The sequence below is a fragment of the Peromyscus californicus genome, unplaced genomic scaffold (assembly GCF_007827085.1).
Source record: "Peromyscus californicus insignis strain IS unplaced genomic scaffold, ASM782708v3 Scaffold_23__1_contigs__length_62951481, whole genome shotgun sequence".
NCBI lineage: Eukaryota > Metazoa > Chordata > Mammalia > Rodentia > Cricetidae > Peromyscus > Peromyscus californicus.
The window spans coordinates 15,574,230-15,581,429 of record NW_026294534.1 but is presented as its reverse complement, the minus strand read 5'-3'; the positions used below and the strand labels follow the sequence as shown (position 1 = coordinate 15,581,429).

Here is a 7,200-nt window from a genome sequence, read left to right as displayed (position 1 = left end):
GATCATGAGCAGCTCAGGCAGGACCGATGGTGCTGGGGTGGGTGGCAGCTAACTTTTCGTGACCAGCCAGAACCGAATCTCACGGTACACAAAGTCCCACAGTGATTCAGTAAAGAAACCTTGCTCTTCTGGGCTCATTCCCTCTCTCCCGGAATGATGCCCGAACTGGCGGGTCAGAAAGCAACCTCTGCACACACCTACGATCCCCAGAGCATCCGTGCCCGGGGCGGGCTACTGCGGGGGCGGGGCTACTGCGCGGGAGGGGCGGGGCAACTCCTCCACGCCGGCCAATAGCCAGCCGCGGGAGGCGGGCGTCGCCCTCGCCCCGCCCCTCCTCCCTCGCCCCGTCCTCCCGAGAACGGCGCAAGCGCGAGCGCAGGGTGGGCGGGGCGCGGGGGGGGTGGACCACGTCGAGCGGCGTAGACAAAGGCGGGCGTGCGCACGCTGTGACGTAGGCCTGGGCCGGCGGCGGCGGCGACGGCGGGCAGGGCAGGGCAGGGCGGGAGCGGCAGTCGGCGAAGACTGGAGCCGAGCCTGACGGCCGGTGAGTTGGAGGGACCTGGTCCTCACGGACGGCCCTAGGCCCCGGCCGGGCGTGGGGCGCGGGGTCGGGAGCCGATGTCCGGGGTCCGGCCGGTGGGGCAAGCCGGGCGGCCCGAGCTCCTTCCCGCCCGTCCGCCCGCCCTGCTCCCTCTTCTCCTCATCAGCCCGCCCTGCAGAGTCTCTCCTCTCTCATCTGCCCGCCCTGCTCACCCTGCTCTCCTCCTCAGCCGGCCCTTCCCTCATCTTCCCCTCTCCTCAGCCTCCCCGCACCTCTCTCCCCTCCCCTCCCACCCTGCTCCTCTCTCCTCTCCCCCTAGCCAGCCCTTCTCGCTTCTCCCCCCAACCCCCTCACCTCTCCTCAGCCGGCTTCTCTTCCAGCTGACCACGCTTCTCCCGCTGGACGCCTCGGCCTTGCGAGGCCCTGAGCTGAGGAGCGTGGCAGAGAAGCGGGCGTTAGATCACGTGGAAACGCCCTCACCGGTGCTCCCCCCCCCCAACCCCGGAATGCACCCTTGTGTCGTGTCCCCCCCACGCTGTGCTCACATTTGTCGTTTTCAGGTCTGGCTCCCTCGCTCCCTTTATACGAGGGTAGTCCTCCTCTAGACTAGTCCACTCCGCTGAGCCACCGAGTCACACCCCAGACTCCACTACCTTTTGCCTTGGTTCCTGCCCTCGGGGGCAGCATCCTCCTGCCCGGGAGTTTGACGTATCTGTTCACTTGCCATCTTACTTGGATATAACTTTGGTGGCCCAGAAGTTATAGAAAATCTATGTGAAATGGTTCCATCCCGTTCTCAGCTCTTCGCGCTTATTATCAATAGATAGCCTTGAAAGCACTTGAAGAACTTTGCGTTTGAGTTCGTTTTCCTTAATTTTAGCAGAACCTCTGCTGAACAGCAGCATGCCTTGAAGATTGTATCGAAACCCTGTAAGAATGGGCATTTAAATCTAAACTTAAACTGAAATCGTAGACCGTGTGAACAAAACTCCTGTACTCTTGCCTGCTGAATGTTCCTTTCTCTTTCTGAAAGTAACTTTTCTTTTCAGATCTATATTTTGGGGAATTTCAGATATACAAAAATAGTATTTCTAGCTAACATACACCCATTATTTAGTCTCAATAACACCATTGGTTAATCTTGTGCCATCTACATCCCTATTTTCTTTTTCTGCTATGTCTCAGAAAGAAAAAAAAAATTAGCCCTCCTGTGTATGGATGGGTAGGGAGGGGTTGTTTTTGTTTTGTTTTTTACCAGTGAACTATATATCTCCAGCTCCAGAGAAGTTTTCGATTTACAATGAGCCCTACTTGTCAAAAGTAGCTTAGGTTTCAAAATAAAGAGTGTGGCATTGCATAAAATTATAATGTATTTTTGTTGGAAGATAACCTATTAAAAGTTCTTCCTTGAGAACTTTTCCTTTAGCTCCGTGGGTAAAGTGCTGCACAAACTTGAGGACCTGAGTTCAGATCCCCAGCATCCATGTAAAAAGCCAGATGTGGCTCTCATCTGTAATCTCACTGCTAAGAGGCAGAGACAAGAATTCCTGCAAACCACTTGGTAAGATCCAGGTTCAGTGATAGACCTTGTCTCAGTAACGTGGAAGGGGTTGAGAGATGGCTCATCAGTTAAGAGAGCCCACTACTCTAGCAGAGGACCTTGATTTGGTTCCCTGCGCTTTTGGTGGTTTACAGTTATCTGTAACTCCAGCTTCAGGGGATCCAATAGCCTCACATGCACATGGCCACACACAGACACACACAATTACACAATTAAAAATAAAAATAGCTGGATAAAATGGCTTAGAACTTAAGAGCATGGGCTGTTCTTAGAGAAGACCTAGATTTGATTCCCGACATCCACATAGTGGCTCATAACTGTCCATAAGTCTAGTTCCATGGGATCTAGCATCCTTTGGCCTCAGGCACCAGGTATGTACAGAACTACGCGAAGACACAACACTCATACACACAAAATAATGAAACATTTTTTTTAAATGGAGAATGACTAAGGAAAAGACCTGATTTCTGAAGGTTTCGATATGCATATACATGAATGGGAACTTCCACATCATCTTGTCCAGTTCGTTCGTTTGTTCCTTCCTTCCTTCCTTCCTTCCATTTATTTTTTAACAAGCCTTCATGTTTAGAGGGGTTCATTGACTGGTCCAGACCAATAGTTCTCAGAGGCCATGTTCTAGGAGGAACATCCCATTTTCCCAACTCTGAATTAGGTCTGTCTTTGCCACAGTGAGGTGCCTCTTTTGCCTTGAGCGCTCTCCATCATGAAAGGTTTAGGTGAGTTAACATGAGCTTTCTCAGGGACGTCCAGAATAGTACAATAAGAATATGCTTTAATTTATTTTCAAAATAAATGTGGAACAAAGGAGAAGTTCTGATTAAGCTTTTAGAAGACTTCAGAAAATACTGACTTAAAAATGGTTGGCAATAAGAAAAAGGTATGAGAATTTAGATAACATTCACTGCTATTTAATAAAGTCACAAAAGGCATTACACTAGGGATTCTGCTCAAATGGTGGAGCACTCAGTATGCTTTAGTCCCTGGGTTTGATCCCCAGCACTGCTGGGAAACTTACTAGTAGAAATTAGACTAATTGGAAGTGCACTCTTGATGTTTTCCTTTTCCTTTTTTTGGGGGCTGGGGGTATATGTGATGGGGAGGTCTTCCTTTGTAGTCCAGGCTGTCGATAACCTCCCTAGTGTTGAGTTGCTTTACTCTTGATGGCTGAGAGAACAATAGTATTTTCCCCTCAACCCTTTGGTGCTATTAACAAAAATCTGGGCTAGATGGTGAGGTTTTGTTTTGATAAAACTATGCATTTTCTAGCAAACTATGCTATTAAAATTCCTTATAAGAACAGTAAATTTTCAGTACCGTCATGCACAGAGATACTGTTCTGAAAAGTACGTTGTTAGGAAGTTTGTTATTGGAACATTATAGAGGACATTCATACAAAATAAGATGGCTACAGTGTCTATCAGTAGTAAAGTCTTAGGGGACTGCTGTCCTTTAGGTGGTTTGTTATTGATCAAAATGCCCTTATGCTGTAACCGTTCATTTTTCCCCCCAGAAACAATATTGCAGCTAGGAAAGCGTGAATGTTACAAGGCAGTCTGTATAATTCCAAGGCCCAATTAAAGGAATTTCTTCAAATGTGTTGAGGTTTTTTTGTTTGTTTTTTGGTCGTGGTTTGCTTTTTTTTCTTTTTTTTTTTTTTTTTTGTTTCTTTATAAAGGAACTGAGGTACATACAAGCAGAAGATAACGATTCCCAAGATTTCTTGCATGAGCTACCTGTCTTTAAAACAATGCTTTATTTAAATGGGACAACTTCATTAAGTGAATTTGTATGTTGGTTGGTTCAGGGCTGGAGTATTTTTACAAGAGGACTAAGGATTGATTAATGAGATTCCCTATGCAACTTAAACTAGTAAGCCAAATGAAAAGTAATATAACTGAGTTACTTGAATCACATTCCATCCATTGACAGCATATGGCAAAACTATTGATTATAGTCCATCTTTCTACTAAATTAGATACCTCTACTTCTCTCCCATCTCCCTTCCATCCTATGTGATGGTTAATCTTAATTATTAACTTCATCGGATTGAGAAATGCTTTGGAGTACACCTCAGGGTATCTGATCATATTTCCAGAAACATTATGAGGACTCTGAGTTAGTCCCTTGGTAGATTCATATGATGGCATTACTGAACAGTGGTGAAAGGTGAGGAATGTCTAGCTGTAAGAAGTGAGTCATAGGAGCTGTGCCTTTGAAAGCTATGTCTTCTTTCTGTAGTCCACCTTTGCTTCCTGTCTGCTGTGAAGTGAACACCTGTGTCTATCACACATCCTGCTGCCATGTTTTGCCCAAGCCGGTGGAGCTAGGCAACCTTAGACTGAACCTTCTGGAGCTGAGCCAAATAAAATTTTTCCCCTTGAGTTAGTTGCTCGACCATTTTTTTCACAGTGACAAAAAGTGTAGCACAAGTACATGGCTGGAGTTTTACTTGTGTATCAGTTTTCACACTTAATGTGAGTGTGTTCTCCAAGGAGTGCTGTGAACAAGCAAACCCTAGACCATAGAGTACTTTGGATTTAGATATGAGTATAGGCTGTGTGTATATTGTGCATGGTTGTAAATTTACTTTCAGGATGGCCATTTGTGAGTTTGTAACCAATACAGTAATTGTCATACAGATGGAGTTTAATGGGAAGCAGCCACATATAGTTGACATAGGGTCCTGGTTTGCTTTTTATTCCACCATGTGGTGGTTTGAATGAGCTATCCAGCATGATCTCCAGCATTTGAATGCTTGGTCCCCAGTTGGTGGCCTTGTTTGGGGAGGCTTAGGAGGTGTGGCTTTGAGGTTTCAAAAGTCACATGCCATTCCCATTTAAATTCCCACTCTACTGCTTGCTTGTGGTTCAGAATGTGAGCCTTCAGCATCCTGTGGCAGCTGCCATGCCTGCTGTCTCTGCTCTATCCTCATGGGCTTTTATTCCTCTATAACCATAGCCCTAAATAAACAGGTTCTTCTATAAGTTCCTTGGTCATGGTATTTTATCACAGCAATAGCAAAGTAACCAATAGGCAGGGTGACCAAAAGCAGCTTTGAGATGAAAGGTTCTATATGGCTTACACAGTCCAGTCACCGTTGATCATTGAGGGAGGTCAGGACAGGAACCATGGAGGAAGTCTGCTTAGTGGCTTGCTCAGTGGACTGGGCCCTCCCACATCAATCATTAATTAGTTAATAAAGTGCCCCACATGCATGCCCACAGGCCAGTCTGATGGAGATAACTCCTCTGTTGAGGTTCCTTTTCCCTGGGTAAATTTGTTGTTGAAACTGGGTTTCTCTATGTAGCCCTGACTGTCCTGGAACTCACTCTGTAGACCAGGCTGGCCTCAAACCAGCCTCTGCCTCCCAAGTGTTAGGATCAAAGTTGTGTGCCACCGCTCCTCACTTCCCAGGTAACTTAATTTGTGTCAGGTTAAAGTATGATTTTTTTCCTTTCTTGTTTATCCCCAGAACCTCATGTTATTATAACAGTATAAAATGCTAACTTTAGAAGGGCTGCGGTCTTTAAAACTAAGTTAGGATCTCTCTCTATTATAGTGGTTCTCAGCCTTCCTAATGCTGCAACCCTTTAATACAGTCCCTCATGTTGTGGTGACCTCCAACCATAAAACCATTTTTATTGCTACTTCATAACTGTAATTTTGCTAGTCATGAATTATAATGTAAATATCTGTGTGTTCTGATAGTTTTAGGTGACCCCTGTGAAAGGGTCTTTCAACCCTCAAAGGGGTCATGACCCACAGGTTGAGAACATCTGCTCTATTATGTTGTCCAGAAACTTGCTATGTAGACCAGGCTGGCCTTAAACTCAGAGATCCACCTGCCTCTGTCTCTTGACTGCTAGGATTAAAGGTTTGTGCCACAATGCTTGGCAAAAATTTCAACACTTTAAAAAGTCCAAAGTTTCTTCAAAAATCCATATTCTCTTAAACAGTGTGGTCCTGTAAAATATAAACAACATATATACGTTATTTCAAAAGGAGAGATCCAGGGCACAGTTAAAATCAGATCAAAGCAAAACCCATCATCCAGTTGTGTAAATAGCTCGGGTAATCTTCTGGGCGTGTCCCACTTTTCCATCTCATGATAGGGAGAGAAAAATACTTTCTCTTTTATCTGTTGGAAATATATTACTTTCAGAGTTTCCCTTTAAAAGTTTTAGATCAATACTATTTACTAAAAATGTATGCACATGTACAATTTTAATTTTTATAGTAGCTGCTTTTAAAAGAATAAAAGTGATATGCTGGTTAGTTTGCTTTAATGATTATACAATATGTATTAAAAGATCACATTAAACACTTTATGTACAATTGTCAACTACATAGTTTTAAAAGCTTGGGCTGGCCGGGCGGTGGTGGCATATGCCTTTAATCCCAGCACTCGAGAGGCAGAGTCAGGTGGATCTCTGAGTTAGAGGCCTGCCTGGACTAAGAGTGAGCTCCAGGAAGGGTGCAAAGCTATACAGAGAAACCCTGTCTCAATAAATAAATAAATAAATAAATAAATAAATAAATAAATAAATAAATAAATAAATAAATAAAACCACTTGGGCTGATGAGATTGCTTAGTGGGTAACGGTGTTTGCCACTAAGACTGACAATCCAAGTTTGATCCAGCTGTTCCACCATTGAGTTTTTGAGACAGTTTAATGCAGGCTTGGTTCAAAGTCTCCATGTAACTAGCTGGCCTTTCAGTCTTGCTTCTACCTCCTAAGTTCTGGGATTGCGATGCTTGTGGTGTCTCCTCCCTTAAGAGGACAGTGATTCATATACCTACCCCTCAGTATATGTGTTTGTGTGTGAGTGCTGAAGTAGGACCTCAGTCCTTGTGTGTTCTGGGAAGGCTCTCTCAGGGTGTCCCTCGCCCTTTATTTATTTATTGAGATAGGGTCTACCTATGTAGTCTTGGCTGGCCTGAACCTCACTGTGTAGACCAGGCTGGCCTCAAACTTAGATCTATGTGCTTCTGCCTTCTGAGTTCTGGGATTAAAGATGTACACTACCAAACCCAGTTGCTGTGTTAATCTTTAAAACAAAGTCTCTATAGTTCAAG

The 7,200-nt window shown here is 44.7% G+C and overlaps 1 protein-coding gene across 2 annotated transcripts in view; it reads left to right on the top strand.

The window, feature by feature from the left end:
* The first annotated feature begins 414 nt into the window (after nucleotides 1-414).
* Nucleotides 415-7,200, top strand: part of Gpat4 (glycerol-3-phosphate acyltransferase 4) — a 42,604-nt gene continuing 35,818 nt past the window's right edge. Inside the window, exon 1 of one of the 2 annotated variants that reach the window (XM_052751838.1) lies at nucleotides 415-544. The gene's annotated coding sequence lies outside the window, so the exon portion shown is untranslated. Of the gene's footprint in view, nucleotides 545-1,986; nucleotides 2,103-7,200 lie in introns of those variants that run through there. The other variant, XM_052751840.1, reaches the window with a different exon arrangement.